The sequence below is a fragment of the Equus przewalskii genome, chromosome 15 (assembly GCF_037783145.1).
Source record: "Equus przewalskii isolate Varuska chromosome 15, EquPr2, whole genome shotgun sequence".
Lineage (NCBI taxonomy): Eukaryota > Metazoa > Chordata > Mammalia > Perissodactyla > Equidae > Equus > Equus przewalskii.
Genome location: NC_091845.1, coordinates 42086434 through 42100639, shown reverse-complemented (window position 1 = coordinate 42100639; position 14206 = coordinate 42086434).

The following is a 14206-nucleotide window of genomic DNA, read 5'->3' as shown; positions in this document are numbered from 1 at the left end:
CAATAGTCTTAATTCCTCTTAGAATAAGTCTTGAGTAAAATCTTCCTTGCCTCTTTATCTCTGTCTGGTGCAATTTTTCATTGACATCCTCCAGTCTACTGTTGAGCGCATCCTCTGAGGTTTTTTCTTTTTTTTAAAATTTTGGTTATTGTATTTTTCAGTTCTAAAATTCCCATGTGATTCTTATATCTTCTATTTCTTTGCTGAGATTTTCTATTTTTCTTCTTTTCCAGGGTGCTCATAATTGCTTGTTGAAGCATTTTTTATGATAGCTGCTTGAAATCATTGTCAGATAATTGCAATATCTCTTGGTGTGGCATCTATTGGTTCTCTTTTTTAAAATTCAGTTTGAGATCTTCCTGGTACTTGGTAGGATGAGTGATTTGTTACTAAAATTTGGAAATTTTGATAGCTATAAATGATTACATTAAAAGAGATGAAAGATCTCAAACCAACAACCTAACTTTACATTTTAAGGAACCAGAAAAGGGAGAGCAAACTAAACCCAAAGCTATTAGAAAGAAGGAAATAATAAAGATTAGGGTGGAGATAATTTTAAAAAGTGAAAGAGAGAGTAGAAAAACAATAGATAAAATCAATAGAATTAAGAGTTAGTTCTTCAAAAATATCATCAAAATTGACAAACTTTTAGCTAGATTGACAAGAAAAAGAGAGTAGCAAACTGAATTCAGCAGCCTATTAAAAGGATTATATACCATGACCAAGTGGGATTTACTCCTGGAATACAATGATGGCTCAACATATGAAACTCAATCAATATAATACATCACATTAACAGAATGAAGGAAAAAACCCACATGATCATCTCAATTGGTGTAGAAAAAGCATTTGACAAAATACAACACCTTTCCATGATAAAAACACTCAACAAACTAAGAAGAGAAGTACCTCAACATAATAAAGGCCATATATGAAAAACCCACAGCTAACATCATACTCAATGGTAAAAAAATTAGTTTTTCCCCTAAGATTGGGAATAAGACAAGGATGCCCACTTTTGCCACTTCTGTTTAATGTAGTACTGGAAGTCCTAGCCTGAGGAATTAGGCAAGAAAAAGAAATAAAAGGCATCCAAATTGGAAAGGAAGAAGTAAAATTATCTCTGTTCACAGGTGACATGATCTTATATGTAGAAAACTCTAAAGATCCCACACACAAAAAAGCCTGTAAGAACTAGTGAATGAATTCAGCAAAGTTGTAGGATACAACATCAATGCCCCCAAATTAGTTGCACTTCTATACACTGTCCATAACCAACCTACAAATGAAAATTGGAGTGAGTTTATTGTGAGCCAAAATGCGAGGACTAGCTTAGCCCAGGACCTTCCTTCCCCAAGGAAGGAAGGGCACCAAAGAAGTAGGGTGCACAGAGTGGTTATATACCCTCAAAGAGCATGTTTCACATGATTAAAATATCTCTTTTACAATAGTCACAAGACTGCTCTGTTGGCACAATGATTGATAGACACAGCAGGTAGTAGGTCTGCTGTCTCAGTGGACACAGCAGGGTGGCAGGTCTGTTGTCTTGAGCTGGGTGGTCACAGGTGAGCACAGCAATCAGTTCCTAGCCTAGGGAGAGATGCTTATCTTTAAGGAAATACCAGTGTGGGGGGAAGTTGCACCTTTATCTTAAGGCCATTTGTTCTTGTCTTTGGGACATAGCAAATGCTTCAACCAGATATACAATGCACACTCCACAGCCATGTTAGGCCGTTTTGGAAAAATAAAGTCAGGCTGGATTAGGTTTACACCAATGGCTTCCTCATATACTTCACTATCCTATTGATTGCCATTTATTTGTCAACACTAACAACGAGCAACCCGAAAAGGAAATTAATAACACAATTGCACTTAGCCTCAAAAAGAATAAAATACTTAGGAATTAACTTAACCAAGGGGGCAAAAGACTAGCACACTGAAAACTACAAAAGTTGCTGAAAGAAATTAAAGAAGATATAGATGGAGAGATATCCCATGTTCATGGACTGGAAGGGCTAATATAGTTAACATGTCAGTACTACCCAAAGTAATTAATAGATTCAATGCAATCCCTGTCAAAATCTCAATGACAATTTTTTTGGCAGAAATAGAAAAATTAACTGTAAAATTCATGTGGAATCTCAAGGGAACTTGAATAGCCAAAACAGTCTTGAAAAGGAAGAACAAAGTTGGAAGTCTCACACTACCTGATTTAAAAACTTACTGCAAAACTACAATAATCACAACAGTATGGTAATTGCATAAAGAAAGACATGTAGGTCAATTGAATAGAATAGAGAACCTAGAACGACATTCTCACAAACGACTTTCAACAAGAGCACCAAGACCATCTGTTATGGACTGAATTGTATCCCCTCCAAATTCATATATTTAAGTCCCAACCTCTACTACCTCAGAATGTCGCCATATTTGGAAAAAAGGTCTTTAAAGAGGTTATTAAGTTAAAATGAGGCCTTTAGAGTGGGACCTTAGTCCAGTATGACTGGTGTCCCTTTAAGAAGAGGAAGATCCATGGGGAGAGTGCTGTGCACACCACGTAACCCAGCAATTCCACTTCTGGGTATATATCCAAAAGAATTGAAAGCAGGGACTCAAACAGATATTTGTACACCCACGTTCAGCATATTCACAATAGCCAAAAGGCAGAAACAACCCAAATGTCCATCGATGGATGAATGGATAAACAAAATGTGGTACCTACATACATGGAATATTATTCTCCTTTCAAAAAAGAAGACAATTCTGACGCATGCTACAACACGCGTGGACCTTGAAAGCATTATGCTAGTGAAATAAGCCACGAAAGGACAAATACTGTATGATCCCACTTACACGAGCTCCTGGGAGAGTCAGATTTTTAGGCGCAGAAAGTAGAATAGTGGTCGCCAGGGGCTGGGACTTTTTCATGTTTTACCGATTAGTGTTTAATGGGCACAGAGTTTCAGTTGAGGAAGATGAAAAAGTTCTGGAGACGGATGGTGGTGACAGTGAATAACAGTGTGAATGTACTTAATGCCACTGAATTGTATCCCTAAAAATGGTTAAATGGTAAATTCTATGTATATTTTACCACCATTTAAAAAATCTGGAAATTTGGGGCATTATGTTACAAGACTTTGGAACTTATTTAAACCTTCCATTTGAGCTGGTTTGGGCAGGGGGAGGGGAGCACCACCCAGTTTCTACCAAGTGAGTGTAGAAGTCTAGGTTCCCCGCTGGGCCTCTGTTGACACCAGAAGGGGTGAGACTCCTCATTAGTACTGGTCAGAGGTGGGAGTTCCAGCTCCCTGCTAGGCCTCCACCTATACCCTTGGCTGAGAGGGGTAGGAAGGCCTCATTATTGCTCCCCATGTGGCCTCCACTGACAACATGGGGGATGGGTGGTGGCCTCCTTACCCCTGGGCAATGGTAAAAGTCCTGACTCTCCAGGAGGCCTCCTTTGTCAGGATGGTGGGGAGGGGAAGGGGCACACGGTTCCTGTCAGATGGGGTGAAAGTCCACATGGTCTCCACTAATGCCTAACAGAGTACGTGTGGGGGTCTCCTTACAGCCCAGTGGGGATGAAAGTCCCTGCTCCCTCCTTGGCTTCCACTGACACCACCCCAGTAGGGGAGTGAGGGAGAGCAGGCTTGGGCCTGGGGCTTTTTTCTCCTTGCCTGCTGGCGTTTCCTGGTTGCCGCCTTCTTCAGCTCCAATTTTGGGATATATGAGGCAAAAAGAAAACCCAGGGGACTCACCACTGCGTCATTCCTCTAGTCCTGGGATCCTTAGTGGATCTTCCTTCTCGCCACCTTTCGGAGTCTTCTCATGTTTGTCTTATATACAATGTCCCAAGTTTTAATTGTACTTAGAGAAGGGAATAGGAAAAAGTATACTGACTCCATCATTCAGAAGTCTAAGTCTCTTTAGGTGTTTGATTTTTTTAGGAGACACTTGAGCCTGCTCCAAGTGCTAGCAGGAAGGAGAGGTTGATGGTGTAAGACAGTGAGGGATCTGCTGCTGGAAGCAATGCCAAGGGAAACGGGCAGGCTAGGATCTGAAGGCCAAGGGGAGGGAGGTAAGACTCGGGCAGGAGGAGGATAAATCCTGAAAATGGGGATAAAAAGGCGCAGAGGCTGCAGATAAATGTGAATGAAACAGAATGCCAAAGCCTGCACTAGTGGCTTCTGTCTTCATGAAGGAGGAGGTGAGTGTAAACGATTGTGGAAGAGGCAGAGAAGGGGCTGGAGAAGAACGACGGAGGCTTGAAACAGCTGTGAGTGGTTTCGGAGAAACCTCCACTTGCACACGTGCAGGAGTGTGGCCAAGAAGAGTGATTGCAATCGCTAGTGCTAACATTTGCTGAAAGTGTGCTGTGTGCCTGGCTCTGACCCCCTCAAGAAGCACGTGCTTTTGGGATTCCAACTTAGTGGTGAGGAAACCCAGCCTTATAGAGATGAAGTAACAAATATTTCATGGCCTGAAATGGCAGAGCCAGGACTGGACCACGTAGTTTCTAATTCTACATCCAGCTCTCTGGGGTGCTGAGGGCCCGGCTGAAACTAGAGATCATGAATTTGCAGTGTCCTCACACCTGGGTGAACTTCTCTAGGAGGCTGCGCATAAAATCAGAAGTGGAATTGCTGGACAGAGGCAGGATTGGGTTCCTCCAGGCAGATATGTCAGAAGGACAATGTGCAGAGTGTATTGGTGAGAGATGGACTGAGGTATTGACCATGTGACCTGACTGGATAAAGAATTAAGTCAAGACAGCAAGAGGCTGATAATATTCAGAGAAAACGATGGGTCCAAGCTGCCAGAGAACTTGATGGGTTGGGAAATAGGTGGGAGTGGTGGTAATGAGGGCAGGGGAGGACAGGAGCTGTAGGAAGTTGCGGTTAAAGAGGGAGATGTTAAGTTAAAGTTTTCTTGGTAAGAGAGATCCTGGAGGTGACAGGGTATAGGATGTGGGTGGCTGAAGGGTGGGGAAGACAAAGGATTTGAGGTCAAGAAATTCGAGGGTGGAAAGATAAAGTCAATTGCCCAAGATTACACAGCTAGTCACTGAGAGAGATGAGATGTGTTAGAGGAAGAAAAAAAAAATTCAATACATTTGTTAAAGCTCCGGAAGGCAGACTTTATTCAAAGGTAGGCTATGGAGATAGGGGTGACAGAATTTTGCAGTGAGGGCAAAAAATAAGGCTCAACTCTGAATACAGCATGGGCAAGTGGGAATTTGTAGCCAAGGAGCAGGGAAGGGTCAGTGGATGGAAAGTTGCTAAGAGGAAACCTTAGAGGTAAGGAGGTAAGGAGGGTTCCGGCTAAACCAACCTGACAGTGTTCTTGCCGAGGCAGACCAGGGTGATCAGACACTGTCTGGGGGATGGTGGAGGGCGAGGAATCCCATCAGGTAACAAGGGTGATCAGAGATCAAGGCTGGTGGATCTTACTAAACTAACTTAGCAGGTTCTTGCTAAAACTGGATTTTATAAAGAAGTGCATAGATGGGCCTAGGAGAAGGTTCAGAGCCCCACTAAAGTTTGGTCAAGTAAAGAATCTTTGTGAGATTTAAACCAGACTCAGAATCCAGAAAGGAGCTGTGAAACAAGAGGGTGAAGAACCATGGGAATGAGGGAGGGAGGGCGGCCTGGGCAGATACCTTGATTCTTAAGAGAGGAGTATTTACAAGTATGGCTTAGAAGTGATGTTGGGGTGAAGGAAGGATACTGCTGCATTATTCACTCCCAGACTTTTTCAGCTATCACTTTGCTCTGTGCCTGGTGCTGGAGACATTGAAATAAAAGATACAAGTGCTGCCCACAGGAAACTCACAGACCACTGCGGGGAGAAGGGGGCAGGCCTGTGAGCCCATCTACAGAACAAAATGGTAACCATTGTTCAGAACCAGCAGCAAGTGACTGGCCTGGGCTGAGGGAGGGGCTGGGGTGGTGAGATCAGGGTCAGGAGCGGCTGCAACAAGGAGGTGATGCTTAGACTGCCTCAGGGGACATTCACTTGGTGGGCAGTATGGATCAGCAGCAAGAGTGGGAGCAAATAGACACAGCAGAGAAAGAGCCTGGTGTGTTCAGAGGCCTCCAAGTGGCCTGGAGTGTGGAGCACAGGGACTCCATTTGCATTTTAGAAAGTGCAAATGACCAAAAAGAGCACCATGACTTCAACTATATAAAATGCTATGCTAGCCTGGCACGGGTGAAAATCCACAGGTTCATAGAGGAGGAGTATGTTCTCTTTTCTTTTCAGGAAGTTTTCTTTATTATGACCAGCACACTGTTTTGTTTTCAACAAAATGTGTTTAAAATAAAAAGGAACAAGCATGGGGTACCAGAATCACATTTTCCTGGCTGGAAAGAAGTCACAAGAAAGGAATATAGAACATTTACTCCACATTCTCTGTCTTTTCTCTCAGCCCCCCGGTGAGGCTGCCCAGTGGGGCTCCCTGACCCACAGAAGACCTGGGGGCTCCAGGAAGGATGAGGGGACCAAGAAGGGACCTACATTCTAACCAGGGCAGGCAGCAGAGGTGGCAGGAAGGGGAAGGGCTCTAAGCACCCCTGCTCCTGCACAGAAATCCACTTGCCTGAGAAGTTGTGGACTAAGGAAAACTAAGGACTTTTCCAGACGAAAACTGGCTGAAGAGACCTGAGAACTTGATGCAAAGCATGATCCCAGATTGGACCTGGATTGTGGGGAGACGTAGTTCACAAGGGACTGTTTGGGGCGATTGGCAACGTGTGAATATGGACTATGGATTGGAAAACAGCATTGGATGAACGTCAAATTTCCTGATTTTGCTTGCTGTTCTGTGGCTACATAAGAGAACATTCTTGTTCTTAAAAAATACACACTGACGTATTTAGGAAGTATTCAGGAACATGATGTCTGCAACTCACTTTTGAATAGTCCAGGAAAATACATACGTATATTAAATATGACAGGGGATGGAGAATGATAACACAAAAGGGGGTAAATATTAACAGTTGGTGAATCTGGATAAAGTGTTCCTTGAACATGAGTTCTTTGAACTATTCTTGAAACTTTCATGTAAATTGGAAATTATATCAATTTAAAGCTTAAAAAGAAACAAAGGCAAGCCCAGGGTTGGATTCCGTGGATCGCAAACTCAGGGTGAGAATAAACCAAACTTTGTGAGGTAGCAACAGAACCAATACTGGATTTGTTTATTTTTTAAAAGTCATCATCTATGGAAGGTTGACTTAATGTATCCTCCAAATATTAATAGTTACTGACAACCACGTGTTTTTGTTTATGCTATCATTTTAACAGAGTTTACGTTACATATTGATTATTGACCAGAGGCTTCCAGAATGAGGATCACCTGGGAGCAATTTTCCCTGAGCGTCCTCGTTTGGTTATGCAAACTTACGGCAGCAAGGAGAATCTCATTGCTTTTGGAGAGGGTGCAACATACATGTGCGCTGTGTGGCTTGATGAAAGCTGGCCCTCCTGGGACTCCTTGGTATGCCGAGCTTTAGGGAGGGGAAACCATTTCACATAAGCAGCCAAAAGCCTTGGGAGGGCAGGGACTACAGACATTAAAAGCTGAGAAAACCTGGCAGGGTGACAGGAAAGGACAAGAACTCCAAGGGCGAAGGCAAACTCATCCGGGGGAGGAGGTCTGGGTTTAATGCAAGAGCCTAAGGCTCTGCTGTGTATGGAAAGGGGGTAGAGACTCTGCAACAGCATGGAGCTGGACCAGCAGCCCTCTGGACCAACCATGGCACCGAGTCATGCCTGCGGAACGGTGCCTGAGCATGTGTGAGGTTGGGAGCTGTTGTCTTGAAGTCCAGCCTATGACACCTCTGCAGCGGTCTGGGTGGAGCCACAGGAGCAAGGGCATCACCTCATGAGCAGGCAAATGTCCCTTGGGCTGAGTCAGTCCAGGCTTCAACAGCAACCTGTTCGGTGTCTCTAGAACACAGTGGTAGTGGCCAACATAGCCCCTTCAGTTCTCTCCCAGCCTGTGTTTAGATGAAGGACTAAGGCTTTTCAAGCTCTCACGGTTCTTCACAATTTGAGGGGGAGGCCTCCGACAGGAAACACTGCATATTAATTGGTGAAATTTAAAAAAAGATGTATTGATATCAGGTGGTAGGTGATCTCCGATGTGGTCACTATCAGTTCCGTCTTTCCCTTTCCCAGCAACGGGTGGAGTGTATTTCCCCTCCGTTGGCATTTAGGCTAGCCCTGCCTGTGACTGCGGTGGAACCAAACGTGGTGGAACTTCTGAGCCTGGGTCTTAAGGTCTGGCAGCTTCTGCTTTCTTCCTCTTGGAACATGCACTCTGTGTTGGTTGCTGACTCTTGAAATCCACTGCCCTGCCATGAGAAGCTCAGTCCAGCCACACAGGGAGGTGGTGTGGAGGAGAACTGACTCCTGGCAGAAGGCCAGCGCCCACTTGCTAGCTATGTGACGGAGGTCAGTTTGGACCTTCCAGCCACCCCAGCACCCTGGCCAATGCCACAGGAAGCAGAAGAACCCCTTGGTCAACCATTGTGACTCACAGGCTCCTGTCCACCATGCCCAGGCTGGGCTGCTCCTGGAACACCGTGCAGCCTGGAAGAGTGGGGGGTCCCCACAGGCCCCCGGCCTCCGGGCTGGGTGGGCTTCTCAGAACCACCCAGCAGCACTTGTGAGTTTCACTATTCTGTGCTGCATGTATTTCAAACCTTCCCACTCTAGAATTCTCTGACTGTCCCCTCACCAGCAGCAGGTGACTGCATCACTTATTTCACCAAGAACATAGAGGTCATCAGGATGAAACACTCCAAACTTCTTGCTGGAAATCCTCCGACTTCACCTGTACTTTCTCCCTCCTAGTCTCATTCTCATCAGACACGTGGCAAAGGCGAATCGCGGCCCACCCCTGATCCCCTCCACAAAGACATCACTCCGTCAGCTTTGCCCCCCTCTTCCATGTCTCCCCTCTGTAGCTCAAGCTGTTGGATGAAATCCTTCCCTCAGTCTCTCCGGCAGCTGCCGCATCTCTGCCCTTCTCTTCACAGCTAAACTTAAAGCTGTCTATTCCTCAACCCACTGGCGTCAGACGTCCGTCTTCCCCATTCCTCTAAAGCTCATCACCCCACAGCCACTTGTTAAACCCACTGGAGGTTCTCAAGGCCTCCCGCATTCTCGCTGCTCAGCCGCACCAGACACCACGACTGCCACTTGTTTCCTGAAAGGCTCTATTTTCTGCCTTTCCAGAACACAACCCTCTCTTAGTTTTCCTCCTACCTCTCTGATGGTTCCTTTCACAGTCTTTCCTTCACCTGTTTCTAAAAGGTTGTTTTTTGCCTTGGCTTCTGGCCTTTTCCTCTTGTCTCTTGTCACACCTTCTTGGCACCAGGCCGGGTTGGAGTAATAGGGAGAGGTGGGGACTGGAGCCTCCAGGCAGCACGTGTCCCATGGAAAGGTGGCAGCAGCTACTCAGCACTGGCAGATGGTTGCCAAGAGCAGGATCTGCTCATGTTTTCATAAAGGGCCAGAGCAGATATTGTAGGCTTCGTGGGCCACGCGCGATCTCTGTCACACAGACTTCTTTGTTTTAACAACCCTCCAAAAACGTAAAAAAGCATTCTTAGCTCTAGGGTCATGCACACACAAGCCAAGGGCCAGATCTGGCATGCACACTGTAGTTTGCTGATCCCGGGTCAAGAGTAAATGCAAACCCAGAGTGGCCAGTTCTTCTGGTTTTCCAGAGAATCAGAAATCTGAGTTTTGTTTGAAATCTTTTGGTTACTAAATTCCAGTATTCAGAAGATCTGGGAGCACCAGTCTCCAGGTACCCACTGAGCATCTCGCAGCCACTCAAAATGTGGTACACCCAGAACCCAATTCATCATAAACCCCCCGTCCCCGCCACAAACTGGGTTCACAGTCTCAGCAAGTGGCAATGCCTTCAACTAAATTGCCAGAAACAGACACCTGGGAGTCAGTGCCCCCATACCCATCTTATCAACACAGTCTTGCCAATTCTTCCTCCTAAATACCCGTGCACTTGGCTCTGCCCTTAATGCCACTTCTCTATGTTGGGTCACCATCATTTCATCCCTTGAGGACCACAACCTCCTGATAGAGTGCTCATCTCCTGTCTTATATTATCTTAGTCCTTTCTGCAGCTAGAAAGATCTTGCTAACATGCGAGTCTGGTCTTGTCACTCCCAAGTTTAAGGCTCATTTTCTAATTGGGTAAGATCCTAACCTTCAGTGGGGCTTACCAGGCTGGTGGTCTGGCCTCTGCAGGACCTTCCAGTCTCTTCCGTCTCCTCGCTCACCCCACCCCACCCCTATGCTCCTGTCTATGTGAGCTACTTTCAGTTCCTAAAATGAGCCAAGCTTCCTCTCACTTCCAGGTCTTCACATCAGCTGGACTGGCACATCCTTTACTCCACCCCACTTGCTGCCATGTTCTCCTTTATAACTCATTTTAAGGGCACCCTTTTAGAAAGTCTTCCCGGATATCCCCAACTCCTGCCAGCAGGTGCCCCATCCTTCTTTCTTTCTTTTTTTTTTGATATTACAGATTTATTGATATACAATTCACGTGCCATATAATTCATTCACACAAAGTATAAAATTCAGTGGTTTTCAGTATATTCACAGAGTTGGGCAGCCATCACCACAGTTAATTTTAGAACATTCTCATCACCCCAAAGAGAAGCCCTGTACCTATTAGCAGTCACTCCCCACTTCCCACCAGCCTTAGGCAACCCCTTATCTACTTTCTGTCCCTGTAGATTGGCCTATTTTGGACATGTTGCGTAAATGGAATCATGCAATATGTGGTTTTTATGACTGGCTTCTTTCACTTAGCACAATATTTTCGAGGTTTCTCCATGTATCAGTACTTCATTTTTTTTGTTGCCAAATAATATGCCATTGTATGGATATACCACACTTTGTTTATCCATTCATCAGTTGTTGGACATTTGAGTTGTTTCTGCTTTTTGGCTATTCTGAATAACACTGCTATAAATATTCATGTACATCTTTCTATGTGGACACATGTTTCCATTTCTCTTGTGTATAAACCAAGGAGTGAACTTGCTAGGTCCTGTGGTAACTCTATGTTTAATGTTTTGAGGAACTGCCAGACTATTTTCCAAAGTGGCTGCACCGTTTTACATTCCTAACAGCTGCATATGAGGGCTCCAATTTTTCCATATCCTTGCCAACACTTGTTATGGTCTGTCTTTTTGGTTATGGCCATCCTAGGGGGTGTGAAATCCTATCTCATTGTGGTTTTGATTTGTATTTTCCTGCTAGCTGATGTTAAGCATTTTTCATTTATATTTCTTCTTTGGAAAAATATCTACCTGGATCCTTTGTTCATTTTTAAATTGGGTTATTTACTTTTTATTATGAATTGTAAGAGTTCTTTATGTAATATTGATACAGGTCTCTTATCAGATGTATTATTTGCAATCATTTTCTCCCTTTCTCTGGGTTTTCTTTTTACTTTCTTAATGGTGTCCTTTGAAGCACAAAAGTTTTAAATTTTGATGAAGTCTAATTTACCTGTTTTGTCTTTTGCGACTTGTACTTTTGCTGTCACATCTTAGAAGGCTTTGCTATCCCAAGGTTCGGATATATTTGACATGCTCAAGGATGAGCAAGGACACTGGTGTGGCTGACACGGTGTGTGAGAGGGAGAGTGGTAAGTCGCCAGCTCAGAGAGGGAGCAGTTAGGACCTTGTTTTCCACCTGCGTGAGACAGGATGCCATTGAACAGGAGTTTCCATTTTTCGTGGATCCTCTGGCTGCTCTTGTGCAGAGGACAGATGGCAGGGAGGGAAGAAGTAGCACCAGGAGGACCAGTGAAGAGATTTGGCTGTGATTCTGGAGAGAGGTGGCGGCTTTCAGATCACGGCCAAGTGGTGAAGGTGGTGAGAAGTGGCTGATTTTCATTTGAAGGTTTGCAAGTAGTGTACCAGGAAATAATTTGGTCAGAAATTTTATGGATGCCAGGGCAAAACCAATTGTCTTTTAGCTCCTTAACTACCACCCCCCCCCCCCCATTTTCACATAGGTTGCACTTGGTGGGAACTAAGTGCAGGCCAAAGAGTCAAAAGAAAAGGAGCTACAGGAAGGCCATTTGGCCAATATCTAATCCATCTGATAACTGCTTGGCATCCTTTTATATCCAGTTGTCTTTTTCAGATTGTGGGGCATTTGCCTGATAGTTAATAATATCAGTTAGGGAGAAAGACAGGTTTCAACGTTGGGTGGATAAGGGTATGTGTTGTGAGCTGCATGTTTAGCAGCTTTGTCAGCTCTGTCATTTCCTAAAGATATGACATCAGTCTCCTTAGTATGGGCCGAACACTGAACAGTGGCAATTTTAGAAGGGAGGTGAATAGCTTGTAATAAGGCTGCTATTAAGCATCCATTAGCAATAGGAGTTCCTGCAGAAGTTAAGAATCCACGGGACTTCCAAATTGTGCCAACAGCGTGGCAGACTCCAAAAGCATATCTGGAGTCTCTGTAAAGAGTGGCAGTTTTTCCTTTTGCTAATGTGCAAACTCTAGTAAGAGAAATTAGTTCAGTAGCTTGGGCTGATTTTACAGCGGACAAAGAACAAGCTTCAAGTGTTTCATGTGGGGAAACTATGGCATAACCAGCTACTACGTTTCCCCGGCAATTTCACTTACAGGAGCCATCATAAAACAGAAGCTAAGTCTGGATTGTCTAAAGGGATGTCCGAGAGATCCTCTCGTGGCTTTGAGATCATTTCTATAGTTGCTAGGCAATCATGTGGAACGGAGTGGGGCTCTCCATCATCAGGGAGGGGCAGTAAAGTAGCTGGATTTAAAGTCTTACAACAACGTAAGATGATGGAAGGGTTGGTTAAAAGAGCCTGCTCATGGGTGGTCTGTTGCAGTGTAGAGAGGTGTTGGGTCTTATGAACTTGCAAAATAGCAGACACAGCATGGGGAACATAGAGATGAATGGGAGAGCCTAATGTTAGAGTACTGGCTTTGTCAATCAAGGTGGCAGCTGCGGGGATTGCATGTAAGCTTGGGGGCATACCTGACGCCACAGGGTCTAGTTGGCATGAGAAATATGCCATAGGGCATATTTGAGAGGCAAAAGATTGTCCATGAGTGCCTGCAGCAATTCCATTATTTTCATGACAGTACAGATGAAAAGGTTTGTCAAGATTAGGTAAACCGAGAGCCCGGAGGCGTGGACAAAGCTAATTTTAAGGCTTCAAAGGAGGTTAATGACTCTAAAGGCCAGGAAATAGGCTCTGGAGTGATATCCCAGAGAAGAGCATATGGGGGTTAGCAAGGGCTGCAGAATTAGGAATCCATTGGCAGTAGTAACCAGCTGCCCCTAGAAATTTGCGTTAACTGTTTTTTCCTTTTGGGGAGAGGGATGGACAAAATTGACTCAAGGTGTTTGGGGGTGAGCTTTTGAATGCCTTGAGATATCTCATGCCCTAAGTAGGTAATAGTTGCTTGCACCTACTGAAGTTTAGATCTGGAGGCTTTATGGCCTCGTTCAGCGAGTGCCTTCAGGAGAATGAAAGAGTCTGCAAGGGCTCCATGCTTAGTTTGATTACAGAGCAGAAGGTCATCCACATGTTGAACAAGAGTGGAGCCTTGAGTAAAGACTACAGAACCCAAGTCAGCTTTAAGGACTTGGGAAAATATTGAGGGGGACTCACAATATCCCTGAGGTATGCGAGTCCATGCGAATTGTCTCCCTTTAAATGTAAATGCAAAAAGAAATTGTGAGTCGGTGCAATGGGAGTGAGAAGAAAGCAGAGCAGAGGTCAACTACCGTAAACCACGCTGCATCAGCAGGAATTGAGGTCAGGATGACAGCTGGATTAGTGACCTCAGTATGCCGAGGAATTACGAAACAGTTTATGGCTCTGAGGTCTTATACAAATCTATAGATTTGGTTCCCATCTGAGTCAAATTTGCCTTCTTTTTTTACTGGCAAGTTTGGAGTTTTACAGAGTGAGGAAGTAAAAACTAGTACACCCCGTTGCAAAAGGGAGTCTACTATGGGTTCAACTCTTCGCTTTGCATCTCTGGAGAGCGGGTATTGGGCTACTGATGGAAATGGTTTATTATTTTTCCAAGTAATGTGCATGGGTTCTGCACTAAGCAACAATCTTACCTCATTTGCATGTGTAGTGCAGAGACTAATTGGGGCA